Source organism: Aulonocara stuartgranti, assembly GCF_965226115.1.
Source record: "Aulonocara stuartgranti genome assembly, chromosome: 17".
Lineage (NCBI taxonomy): Eukaryota > Metazoa > Chordata > Actinopteri > Cichliformes > Cichlidae > Aulonocara > Aulonocara stuartgranti.
Genome location: NC_138953.1, coordinates 1,515,373 through 1,528,642, shown reverse-complemented (window position 1 = coordinate 1,528,642; position 13,270 = coordinate 1,515,373). Strand labels below are relative to the sequence as shown.

The 13,270-nt window shown below is 41.5% G+C and overlaps 1 protein-coding gene across 3 annotated transcripts in view; it reads right to left on the bottom strand.

The window, feature by feature from the left end:
• scube1 (signal peptide, CUB domain, EGF-like 1) overlaps positions 1-13,270 on the bottom strand; it is a 123,432-nt gene that overhangs the window by 102,098 nt on the left and 8,064 nt on the right. The window contains exon 1 of one of the 3 annotated variants that reach the window (XM_082511608.1): positions 7,182-7,341. The exons of the other annotated variants lie outside the window; for them this stretch is intronic. The gene's annotated coding sequence lies outside the window, so the exon portion shown is untranslated. Of the gene's footprint in view, positions 1-7,181; positions 7,342-13,270 lie in introns of those variants that run through there. 3 annotated transcript variants of the gene reach the window in all.

The following is a 13,270-nucleotide window of genomic DNA, read 5'->3' as shown; positions in this document are numbered from 1 at the left end:
TGTTTAAAAACTTTAAAGTGACCAAAGTACTTTAATTGAGCTACACGTGAGCACCAACAGATTGAGTTCATTTTAAAATGAAAGAAAATGTAACAAAAAATGGGGGAAAAAATCACTCATTTAAAGAGCATGAGCTTTGTGTATACAAGCTCCTCACGGCCATCACTGGCTCATCCTAAAAGGCATTTGCAACTAATTACGCTGAGCTTGAATGGGCGTCTGTTTGGGGAAAGGTTGTTTGGACACTTTGCTGTGCTGCCAGCTCAGATGGTGTGGTTCAACACGATGTGGCACCTCCTTTGTCGTCTGCTTTTCATCTGTCAGAGACAAAGGGGAAGGTAAGGGCTACAACTAACGTTGCATATAGGGAGAAACAGCCTCAGCGCTGCGTGTGAGTGAAAAGCTGCGGGTGACTAATTGGTGTCTGTACTGTTTCAAACAGCCGGACCGAGTCTGTATCGTGGATTATGTTAAGATGGCCATATTTGAATACACGTCTTTATGGGCTTTTAAAAGCGCAGTATGCAATATCTCATGGGCATAATGACACAAAGTAAAGTGGGAGCAGGAGCTGCAATCGTTTCTGATTCACTCTTGTTGATAATTAAGGTTGAGTTTATGTTTCCAATCTAGTTAAATAGATGCAAATAATGCAGAACATCATGCACAATGCTAGCTTACCATTATAACTTGAGTCAACTACACATGCAGATGCTGTGCTGACAGGTGTGGGGGAGCCCGGGACTCGTACCTGCTGCCAAACTGAGCTTACTAAAAGAAACACTACAAACGCTCACAAAGCAGTGTACACAAGTGGGTAAAATAAATAACAGCATCAAGCGCCGTAATAGCCAATAAAAGGATACAATAAGACATAATACTATAAACAGGTAGTTTTAAAATGCATAAATAATAAATAAATAAACATTTTCAACACTAAGCTTGTTTAAACAATTAACTTTTCAGCTATTTTTTAAAGAATCTACAGAGTCAGCAAAATGTAAAATGTTCCACAGCCTTGGTGTTGCAGACAGAAGGGATCTGTTCCCTGTACTCTTTAGTCTCGTACAGGGAACAACTAACTGAATCTGAGCCTGTGAATGAAGAAGCAGTAGCTGAGATAATCTGGAGCCTAGTGCTCTAATTAACACAAGAGACAATGATTTTATATGTGAGTCGAAGTGCAGAGAAGAATCAAATATTTAATTCAATTCAATTTAGTTTTATTTATACAGCAACAAATCACAACAACAGCCATTTCAAGGTGCTTTATATTGTAATGTAGACCCTACAATAACACACACAGAGAAAACCCAGCAATCATATGACCCCCTATGAGCAGCACTTTGGCGACAGTGGGAAGGAAAAACTCTCTTTTAACAGGAAGAAACCTCCGGCAGAACCAGGCTCAGGGAGGGGCGGGGCCATCTGCTGTGATTGGTTGGGGTGAGAGAAGGAAGACAGGATTTATATAACAAGATTTCAAATGCAGGACTTAGCAGTCTTGCAAAAAGACGCAAGAGCCCGACTGTAACTCAGGAGGAGCAATAATCTCAGTCTTGTTGGTATTTAAAAAAAAAGGGTAATTGTTGGGTTTCTTTAGTAACCTGAGTCAAGCAGTGGCCGTAGACATGAGGGTTAGAAGACATATGCAGCTGAATATCATCGGCATTAAAATGATAAGGAATGCCATTAAAAGATTGAAGAATGCTAGCTAAAGGAAGCATGTAAGAAGGAAATAAGACATCAAAGGATGCACTGAGATCAAGCAGAATGATTATAGATTATAGAACAACTCTCTGCATCAGACGCCAATGTAGGACCAAAGCTGGTGCGAGTCCCAGACAGGACAGACGGCTAATATGTCTAAGGATAAAGGTTTCATTTTAGATTTCAAGTCCATCACCTTGGCCCTGTGACAGACTGGCGACCTGCCCAGGGTGTACCCCGCCTCTCACCCTATGACAGCTGGGATAGGCTCCAGTGCCCCCCGCCCTGGAGAGGATAAGCGGAAGCGAATGGATGGATGGATGGAAGTCCATCACCTTATTTACAAACTGATTAAGAAATGTGTTAAAAGCGTCATCAGCATGTAACACAGCATGTTGAGTTGTAGAAGAAACACCTTTGATAGTATCACATAAATCCTTGGATTATTCTTATGACAATTTATGCGATTGTGGAAATAAAAGTATCTAGCCTCTTTCATGCATCATTATAAGAGTGAAGGCCGTGAGTTTGATTATTTAACCAGAGTGAGTGGGAACTGACAGCTGGATAGTTTGTAAGAAGTTAACAAGGAGCTCCACATTATCAAAAAGAAGAAAACAGTTATCGATAAAGTGGCTGCGCTAAAGACAAACTTCAGAAAAAGACTCTGAGTTACAGGAAACATTAAAGGAGACTGACTTATGGTCACTGAGAACAACTTCACTTATGTTCACACGGTCAATAGTAACGCCATGAGTGAAGACAGAGTCCAAAGTATGACTGGCAACATCACTACCCCCAGATACATGCTGAGCAAAGTTCAGAGTGCATGATGCTCAGGAACTCCTCAGTACTCTCTGATGTATGTTAAAGTTCACTTTTTACTGTTTAGTCTTTTTCTTTATAATCGTATACGTACGTTTTAGAAAAACCAGCACAGCTATTTACAATAAAAATTCAGAACTTGACAGTCTTGACACATTTAGAGTCTCACAAAAAATGCTTTTCCATGAACATCAGTCAAAAAACAAAGAAACTGTTTTACCAAACTAACAGATATATTATATTTTTATTTTATTGTTTTGCTTAGCCACAGAAACCCATGCTAATGCCGAGGAGGCTTGGAACTCTGCAGTTATTGCAGTCAGCACTCGGCCACCTGTGACTGCACGCGGTCAGGGATGCTGGTTTAGCTCAGTGGGTGAGCAGGTGACCATATGCCTTATGGCTGGACAGCAGTAGGCCCAGGTTTGAGTCTGACCTGCAGCCCTTTGCTGCATATGTTCCCCCGTCTATCTGCACTGTCTGTATCCATAAAAGGCCAAAATAACTGTGTGTGCTGTGATTCCTAAACACTTCCTTCTGTAACGTCATTTTCTGTTTCACCAAGATGCTTAAACTGGTCTATAATATAAAATCATATATACACATTAGTGTGGTTTGAGTTAGTGCTGAACCATGCTTGTCATCGTGGTAGTGGTACAGTTCATAGAATAAACACACATACTGAGACAGTATGAAGAAATGCCAGCTAGCAGCAATGAACAATAGAAAAGTGTGCAAGTAAACAAAAGTCAAGCCACAGTCGCTTCCACCTGACAGTCCACAGTCAGGTGGAAGAGCAGATTACCAGCCAATTAGAAGGTCAGTGGATCAGGCCCGGACTCCTTCGGTTGAAGCATCCTTGGGCACAGAACTCGGATTTCCCCCAATGCGTCGATTGGAATGTGAGTGTGTGTACAACTGTTAGAAAGCACTTAGGCACAGATACACACTGTATGATTGTGTGTGATTGAGTGAATGAGACTTGCAGCAGAGAGCTCTGAGTGCTCAGTTGGCACTCAAAGGTGGGATGTAAGTGCCAGTCCATTTGTCAGTTACACAACTGAATCATATGTTCAAAACAAGCTCCTTCAGTTTGCCACATTCAACAAAGAAGCATCAAAGAGACGAGCAGTCTGTGCTCATGTTTCCTGGAACAAACTATTTGAAACAATGGATGCATAACAGTCCACACAATTCAACTAATTCGTGGCAACTTTTCTGAACTTCTGCTTATTGCGTAAGCGTTAAGTGCTCATATGTTTGTTTGACAGAGAGATTAGAGGGAGGTGGGGAGCTGTGTAGAAGGAGGAGGAAGGCATTTGACTGGATCTACTTTGCCTCAAACAGTGCCACTTCCTGCCCCTGAGCTGTTGCTGACATCTGACAGCAGTGCCCCAACACTGACTCAGTGGCTGCTGCTTCCGCTCACATGCACGCATTTTCTAATTACTAGAGAAATGTTTATGCTCCACGTCTCATCAAATGAATTAGGCGCCTTTGCTGATGGACCTACACCCCCACTCCCACACTGGAATTATATTCTGAAGGGCACAGGGAGTAAATGAGAAAGGGGGAGGATGCAGCTTTCCTTTCAGGTAGGATACTGGCTTCTGAAGGTTTCTAGTGTCTGGATTCTAAGTTGAATAATTACATGCTCTGTTTACTGAATACCAATGCTATTTTATGGCAGGAATTAATAAACAGGTAAATCAGAGGTTACTTTACTTCAGAATGCATTTTTCTGATAACTTTTTATTTTTACTTCCTACATTTTAGCACAAACACGTATAAATGGACGGGTTGTTATATAGTGCTCTTCTACTCTGAGCACTTAAAGCACTTACACAACTTGCCTCTTTTGCTATCTAACACTCAGATGGATGCGTGGGAGTATATTGCCCGAGCAACTTGGGATTAGTATCATGCCCAAAGATATTTGGTATGCAGACGGGCTGCTCCAGTGTCCATACCAAACATCAGTAACCTTGTAATGCCCTGCTTTAGCTCCTGAGCTATAGCCACCCCAGTCTGTGGGTTCTCCTCCCTACATTTTCAAAACACATTCACTACTTTAGGTTTCATTGAAATTTTAATTTCACAGCACTGCACACCTTCAAATGTCCTAAATAGAGGGAACAATAGCACATTAAAGACAGTCATATTGGTGTATCCATCACTGTGGCATACAAAGTAATAGTTGCAGTTCTACACACGTCTCTGCAGTTTCTCTCGTCCTGTGATTCCCTCAAACTCCAATCCCCACACCATCAAAATAAAAAATACAAACAGCAAGAAATTTAAAAGAAAAAAATAAAAAGAATTAACCATAAATAAGAAGGATGTAACACTCTCAACCCATAGCTGGACTGGCCATCGGGCATACCGGACATTTGCCCGGTGGGCCGATGGTGATTTTTCGTTTTTATGGGACGATGATTTTTATTTATTTATTTTTTATGACAGTATAAACAATGAGACGTGGTGGATTGGCCAGATGCTGGCCGATGTGTAAAAATAACTCCGTTGTTTGGTGGTGGCATCACGGAGCTTCCACAGAGGCCAGCAGGTGGATGAGGGAAGGGGAGGCAGGAGGAGAGACCCGAGGCGGCCGCCGGTCCGAGTGTCAGGTGAACTGAACTTCAGGTAAGAAGTTATGACCTGCAGTCTATCTGGGTCAGATATGAACCAAGCCTCGCCTCTGTCAGTGCGCCCCAGGGTGGCTGTGGCTACAATGTAGCTGCCATCACCAGTGTGTGAATGTGTGTGTGAATGGGTGGATGACTGGACGTGTAAAGTGCTTTGGGGTCCTTAGGGACTAATAAAGCGCTATACAAATACAGGCCATTTACCTTTTTTTTTTTCAAGTTTAGGTGGAGTTTATTTTCGTTGTGCTGAGTTTTTACTGTCAGTTATAATAACTCGTACTGCGTGCTAGCTAGCATGACGGAGTTTCTACAGCTGGGTGGTGCTATGATGATGTTGAACTTTATTTTGTTCATAAGGTTAGTTAGTAGAGTTTCCAACCGTCCCCTAAAAAACTGAATCGTCTCGTATTCAGAGAAAATATTACGCGTTTCGTGTTGAGCTGAAAAGGAATACAGTTTATCCCGGACTTCTGCTACAATGAAAAAGACAAAAAGATGGATTTATTCTGTGTCTTTACACTGTCAGCTGCCTCTTCTTCTCTCATTCAATCATGAAACTGATCAGTGATCAGCTGATCGGCTTTTCTCTCTCGTTTGTTTATCGCCCACTTTGCGCCAGAAAGAGGAAACCAGCGGATGTCACGCTAAACAGCAGCAGCACGTTTAAGCTTGATCAGCTGTTGTTAGAATTTATTTAATATTAGTTTCTAGTATCAGCTGATGTTGGCTGGAGCCACAGCTGTAAAGCTGCTGGTCATGATGTCAGTTTGGATATGTGGTGAGAGGGAAACATGAAGATGAAACCAGGAGATGTCCTTACTGAACCATCAGAGCTGTGATGGAGAAACAGGTTTACCTTTTAGGTGACATGAATGAGTTGAAGGGAAGTTATGAACTGTTTCTGAGAGCTAAATAACACCAGGATCCTTTTTTTAGGTAGCTGACAGCTGGTAACTGTGCAGGGGCGGATCTAGCAAAGTGTTGGGGGGGGCAGGTAGGGCATTAACAGGGAGAGGGGGGCACAAAGAAATACTTTTCTTTCTCATTCTCATTTAAAATATCTTGCTTTTAAAAAATAATTGTCTGAATCTTACAACCAAAGTTTTTATCTGATGTAAAATGTATAGAAATCATACATAAACCAACAAGACAGTACATCACTGTCACCACAGCGTCTGTTTTCATTCAAAGGCTTTATGGCTTTTCCTGTAATACCAGGGGGGCCGGTCTCTAGTCAAAATGCCCGGGGCGATTTTTTGTCCCAGTCCAGCCCTGTCTCAACCACAAAAAGAGTAAATGAATTAAATGTGTACTATTAAACATTAGGTCTCTCTCCTCTCAGTTCTTTTTAGTAAATACTTTAAAAATTAAACCGCACATTCAGTTACTGTGCCCTACAGAAACTTGGCTACAGCAGGATAAATACGTTAGTTTAAATGAAACAACACCGCCGGGTCATACAGTCAGAATCCTTGAAACCCAGGCCAAGGAGGAGGAGTGGCAGCAATCTTTCACTCCAGCCTATTAATCAGCTAAAGACCCTGGAAAAGATCTAACTCATTGAAAGCCTGGCTCGCTGTCATGTGGACCCTAACCAGAAAGGTCACAAACAAGTTTTAGTTCTTATCTAGCATCCTCCTGGCCTTAATCAGAATTTCTGTCTGATTTCTCAGACTTTTTAACTTAGTGCTGAGCAGAGATGGGCAGTAACGTTACTTGTAACGCGTTACTGTAATCTGATTACTTTTTTTAAAGTAACGAGTAAAGTAAGGGATTACTATTGCAAAAACGGTAATTAGATTACCGTTACTTTCCCGTAGGAATACTGCGTTACTGCGTTACTAAAACCGTGATTTTTTTGCGAGAATGTCTCATGACAGTGACGTAAGCGAGTGCGACGTTCATGACAACAGCTGTGTGCAGATCAACAATGGATCACATATCGATTGTGGGAGAGAGTATGAGCGTGCAGCGTTTAAAGCGTGGAAGTACTGACCTTACTTTGAGTTTGACTCCATAAAAAGTGACAAAAACATTAGTGTCCGCTGTGCGTGGGAAGAAAACTTCTTTTTACAGCGAAAAAAACCCCTAAACTTCCAACAAGCACCGAGTAGCTACGACGTGATGGGAAACTCACAGAGAAACTCACGGATTCTTCCACTGACCGCTGCGGCACACCTGCACCACGGTAAACCTCTGCCTACCCCACTCCTGCTTTACAAGTGAAAATAGAGCAACAGGACCGCTGAGTCTTTGACTTTATTTATTTTCTGCTGTGTTTTACTTGCATCTATTTGAAAGACTGAGTGTAAACACAAAAAATATTTTATTTTATGTGCTGGAATGTGCAGAAAATAGGTTTAAATGTTAAACTAATTTCTTCAAGTCAGAGAATGTTGCATATAATTTAATGTTTGCTTGATGCATAAAGTTAAAAGATTAAAACTAATAAACAAGTTAAAAAAGAGACTTTTCCATTTGATTACATTTTGTATGATGGATTATGTAGAAAAAGTAGAATTGGGCTGAAAGATCTATCACTTTATCACCTCTTCAGGTTGTAAATCGTGTTTTTAAAAAGTAACTAGTAATTAATTACTTTTGAAAATAAGTAATCAGTAAAGTAACGGGATTACTTTTTTGAGGAAGTAATCAGTAATTAGTTACTGGTTACTTTTTTCAAGTAACTTGACCAACACTGGTGCTGAGTTCAGATAAAAGAACAGTTGAAAAGCTTTCAGTTTATCAGAAATGCTGCAGAAGAGCACTACCTTAACGGGAGTGACCATATAAGCTTCTTTTAACTGACTCTGTGTTGAATTAAGAATTTCATTTTAAATTATTTTATTTTCATACAAAATCAGGTCCCATCAGGGTACTTCACTTTCAGACTGCAGGCTCTGTTGTGGTTCCTGGACTTTCCAACAGTAGGATGGTAGACAAAGCTCTCTCCTGTCAGGCCAATCTTTTTTTAGGTTTAGGACCAGAAAAATACATAAATAAAGAAGCTCTCACTACCACTGCTTACAGAATAGTAACCCATAAGTTTACCTGTGCTTTTATTGTAACTGTACATTCTTCAGCCATCATATTAAAACCACCTGGATTATGTATACCACACTTCTGTAGGTACTTTGTGTTACTTACATAAGTGCTGTGTGAGCCCAGCTTGTTCCTCTAAAATAGCTCGGATTCATCAGAAGACAGGCGTTTCTCCTGGTGTCGGAATTTTCCACATCTTCTAATACGGCAAACAAATGTCAATAACAGCTGGCCACAACCAGACCAACAAAACAACTTTAAGGGAATTTACCACCAGGCCCAAAACAAACAGTACAGTTAGCAACAAGCCTGTGAAGACAGTCATTAGTGGAAGCCAAACAGACCCACAACCTCGGTCACACAAGCCTAGTGCCTGACAACCTCTGATGGCTAGAGGAAAATGTATAATGTGGTGTCTGGCTGTCGCCTGGGGAAATCAGCAAATCAGCAACGAGAGTGCTGCCCCCAAAAACCTCATGTGATTGTTTTGGTCACTCACAGACTGCTGCAGTCACTTCTCTACAAACACAATTTACTCTCCAAGTTGTAGTGAATCTTCACAACCTCACACAACACGCGAGAGCATTTTCATCTTCAAAGTAAACATTTGTCTTCCAAGTACAAGTTGTGTAACACAAAACACACATTTCAAAGGCACAACTTTTCCTTTAAAGTCACAGAGTCACCGTTAGCGTCACACAGTTCCATTGTTTGTTTGCAAGTAGCTGGCAGATAAGTCAGCGTGATATATGCAAACTTATGGTTCGTGTCACGTGTTTTATCACAGCTTGCTTATTGTAAGTCTGAAGCTTCTTTTAGACTTCTACTTCCCAGGTGAGGACCAAAAACAAAGAGGCATGAATGTATTACAACAGTATAGCGAGCAATCATGTAGTAAACTGCGACATCCCAAACAGTTACCAGTTACCATATCATATGGAGGCTGTATTTAGTGGACATCTGATTGACAACTGCTCTAAAACCAACTAAAGTCTTTACCGCTACATACTGATTTAGGTTTTCATCCCCCAAAATGAATGCGAGCTTATCCATGAGTCTGGGTGACAGAGAAAACGAAACATAAAGTTTGTACTTTGTTTGGAAACCATAACATGTCACAGTCTATCACTCAGGCTGAGACTGTGGTTGGATACAGAGCCACAAAGCAGCTGTGTGGTTGCCAAGTCAAGACCGCTTATGTCATCGGGGCTTTGTCTTTCAACTCTGTATAGAGTGAGATGGACTGAAGGCTAAGGCCGGTAACAGTCTGTGTGGCATTTCTTTCCTCCTTCTGCACTTTTTCTGAGTGGCATTACTAATTGCCAAGAAGCAGGCTGTAGATGTTGCCTTAAGGCCTCGTTATCTATATATAAAACTGGAGCCTTGGTGAATCTGACCTGCTCCACTCAGAGTGTGCAAGGAAGTGTCAGAAAGACAGACAAGCGAGAGCGGGAGGTGCAGCAACACACTCAGCGATGGGTGGGATGGATTTCTGTGAGTGTGTGAGCTGAGTTATATCATCTATGTGTGTCTGTAGGTAGCCAGTGAGGAGAGGCTGACTGATGACGGAGGTGCAGACACCAGGCAGACAATGGCCTAGTATCTCTCTGCCATTTCGTCTTCATGCCCTCCCACCTGCTCTGTCTCCCTCATCATCCATTCCTCCCATGAGATGCACTTTTTCTCTCTTTCTCTGGGTGTTCGTCGAGCTTCTCCTCGTGTCATTTTGGGATTTATTTCTTAGAGCAGAAGAATGTGGTTAGAATTAGGCTTAACCTAAAGGTACGTGACAGGGTGGTGTAGGTTTTGAAACAGGCAACAATGCAAGGCAGCTGTCACTTACTCCAATAGTCAAATGTGCACATTGTTTACCAAGATCTCAATATGCGCTGTTGTTACGTGTACAACAGAAACCTCCTGGCAACTGGGAAAAACCAGTTACCCTGTAAGTGACAAGTGTCGGGTAACCACAGGGTGGCTTTGCAGACAACCCACAGCTCTGCAGCAGCCAGGTCACTCACTCCCTGGATCATCACATGCTGAAATGGAGCTAACCTTTCCATAAAAGATGAAGGAATGGTGCATGATATAAAACAAAGAAATAACAGGCATCTTTGTCATTTTAGGAGGGTTCTTTTGAATTGGAATACCTTCACTAATCTTGTGGAGTTTCTCTTCCCTGAACTATGAAATCCAAGTTTCTTTTATTCCCAGTGCTCCTGCTTTTAAGCACCGGGAATGTTTTCAGTTTCAGCTTGGGAAACCTGTGCACAATACTACTACATTTTGCGGCTCTAGCCCCGTTCTGCATATGCACACACTCACACAAGCACATGTGCAGTTACGCAGGCTCGAGCAGCTCGCCCCACATACTCTTCATTTTACAGCACAGGGATAAAAGTTCACATTTTTCCATAACAAGCTAACTGTATCAGCTAATGGAAGCGTCTACAGACAGGGCAACGCTCATAATCACTATATCAAACTTCCGTGGCGAGCGTTGTCGGCACACTCGTTTTAGACAATCACTCTAGTGGGGGCACAGTACTGATGGGAGGAGAATTCAAGTTAGGAGATAATAAGAGAGCATCCGTGTGTGTAGGATTTGAACCTTGTGAAGATAAATATGGCCTGGAAATGCTCATTTCTAGTGCAACATGTCGCGAAGGTAGACTGAGCACACAGATCATCTCCCGTGGTCACCAGAGCTCGAGTCCCAGCCATGACAAAAGCACAAGAGAGTGAGAGGTTTCTAATGGAGCTGCACAGGCCAACTCCCTCTGGAACCTCGAAATTGCGTTGTAGTTATGTCATCATCAACATAATCTATGGCTTTGTTGTTTCTTTACATGTATTGACACTGATTTTCAATATTTAGCTGAACTTTTGATCATACAAACTCTTTCAACCTTGAATATGAGCCAGACCTTCAAGATTTTGCAATTGTTTTGGTGTGAAAAAACCAAATCAGTCTACATTGTTGATTTCTTTGGACACTTGTTTATTGCTTGACAAACTTTCTCAAAACTAAAGAATTTTCCAGTAAAATATCTGCAGGTGTTTTTTTTATCAAGAAACATCAAAGTTCTCAAGAACTTTGGACGTGAGGTCAAGCTCGATGTGTTCGCAGCACAGATGTCAGATCCTCATCCAGGTGTTTTGATGGTAGAGAAAGCACAAAAAAGGTTCTCTACCATCTAATGCAAATGTGACATGTTGCTTCTTACTTATGTCCAGAAAAGTAAAGCTGATAGTTCACTTTAAAAGACGATGCCATGCAGAGCCACACTGTCAGGAGAGACATACCAAGCAAATGCTCGGAGAACTCCGCGGCCCCTTACATTGATCCACAACTGTCATGAAGTTTATAGACACGAAGGACAAACATGCTGGGCTACCACATGCTGCCAGAAAAGCTTCAGCGTACCTTGGCATTTGTTCTCCAAGCATCTTGAACTCTGCTACAGGAACAAAACACAATTCTTTCACTACGATCTCACGCCATCGTTTGGTGTTCAGAGTGCATCAGTGTAAAATCTCCCCTGTAAGATCCAACCCATCAAAAAATATCCAGAACATTCTGATGTTTATTAACCCTTACCACAAGATCCACAAACATTTTTTCGCTATATCATGTTGTGTATGACATATTTATTATATTTTTAATATATATTTATTATATATTTTTATATCACATTTGATACTTTGGGCATTTTTGGCAACTTTTCTTAACAACGTTAATTTTAGGCAAAAAAGTTTTGTCCATAACATTTTGAAATTATGGCAAGTATTGATCATGTTGCTGAGATAGAGGTCTATCATATATGATACAAAGGGCATTATATATTATATATATAAACTACTGTAAAGCCAGTAGCATATGATTCACACTCATTCAGCTAAAGGAGAATGATTCCTTCCAATGGGGCAAGAAAAACCATGCGAGCAAAACGCCCCTGTACAGAATGAGAGCTCCACTCATTGCTTAGAAGTTTCAGGTTCTTCAGTGTTTTCTGTGAGTTACAAAATGCTGCTGGTGACTTTGCTGAGGAGGTCAGTTTTGTCTTATAGTATATCAAGACATGAAGTGGATAACGAAAGCACTCCCTGATGCAGACACAGCACACTGCTGTGTTGCAATAACAGCTAATGAACAACTTCAGGAACCCAGAATTTTCTTTACATTGGACTTACTGTCTGTAGTGATTCAATGCAATGGAGAGGTGTTTACCAGCAAAGCAGACGTGTTAAAGAGCTCAGCCACTCTGCAACAACAAAGCCTGCATCACAGCAACATTTCAGTAGTTGCCAATTATATTTCAATCTGTTTACTGGAGTTAACATCAGAAAACGGTAGTTATGCACAGGAAACATACTAATAAAATCACTTGGGCAAACACTGACACTGTGGTTGCATGCAGTCTTATTGGTCATTATAACCCCCAATGTTTGCCAATGCTGATGTCACCATAACGCCCTCCATCACCCCACATCCTCCTTACGTTGTGCTAAGATGTTTATTAGTTTGATTTGGTCAGATCCACCCCATGACCATTACCTCCAGTTTCAAAAAGCAAAGATGGAAGTCTTCAGAAATCAGACTTGACACTATACACATAACTGTCTTTTGTGCCAGTGCTTCTACAGCATCGCCCTTACTTTCAGTACAGGCCACGGTTTATTTGGTTCTTAAGACGTGTCTATTTACAAAGCATGAAGAGTGCATCTGGAGGTCTCTGAAACACAGGTGCTCTGGACCTGGGAAAGATGACAAATGAGAGCAGCAGTCTGGGCTATCATAAATTTCTCGGTCAATGCACTTTTAAGAAATGGGGAGTAAAATGTCTCTTATAAGCACTTCTTTTGACACAGTTTTTCATGATCCTCTGAATGTTTCACTACACTGCTGAGTGATCATCCACTGATATGGAGTGATGCTGATAATAAAGACACAGAGATGACCTTAGAGCTGCGGAGAGCAAGCACAGAGACTCTGCTGCTTCCAGGTGCTTCCAGGAATAGCAGAGCCACTAATGGCGCTGGCCAGC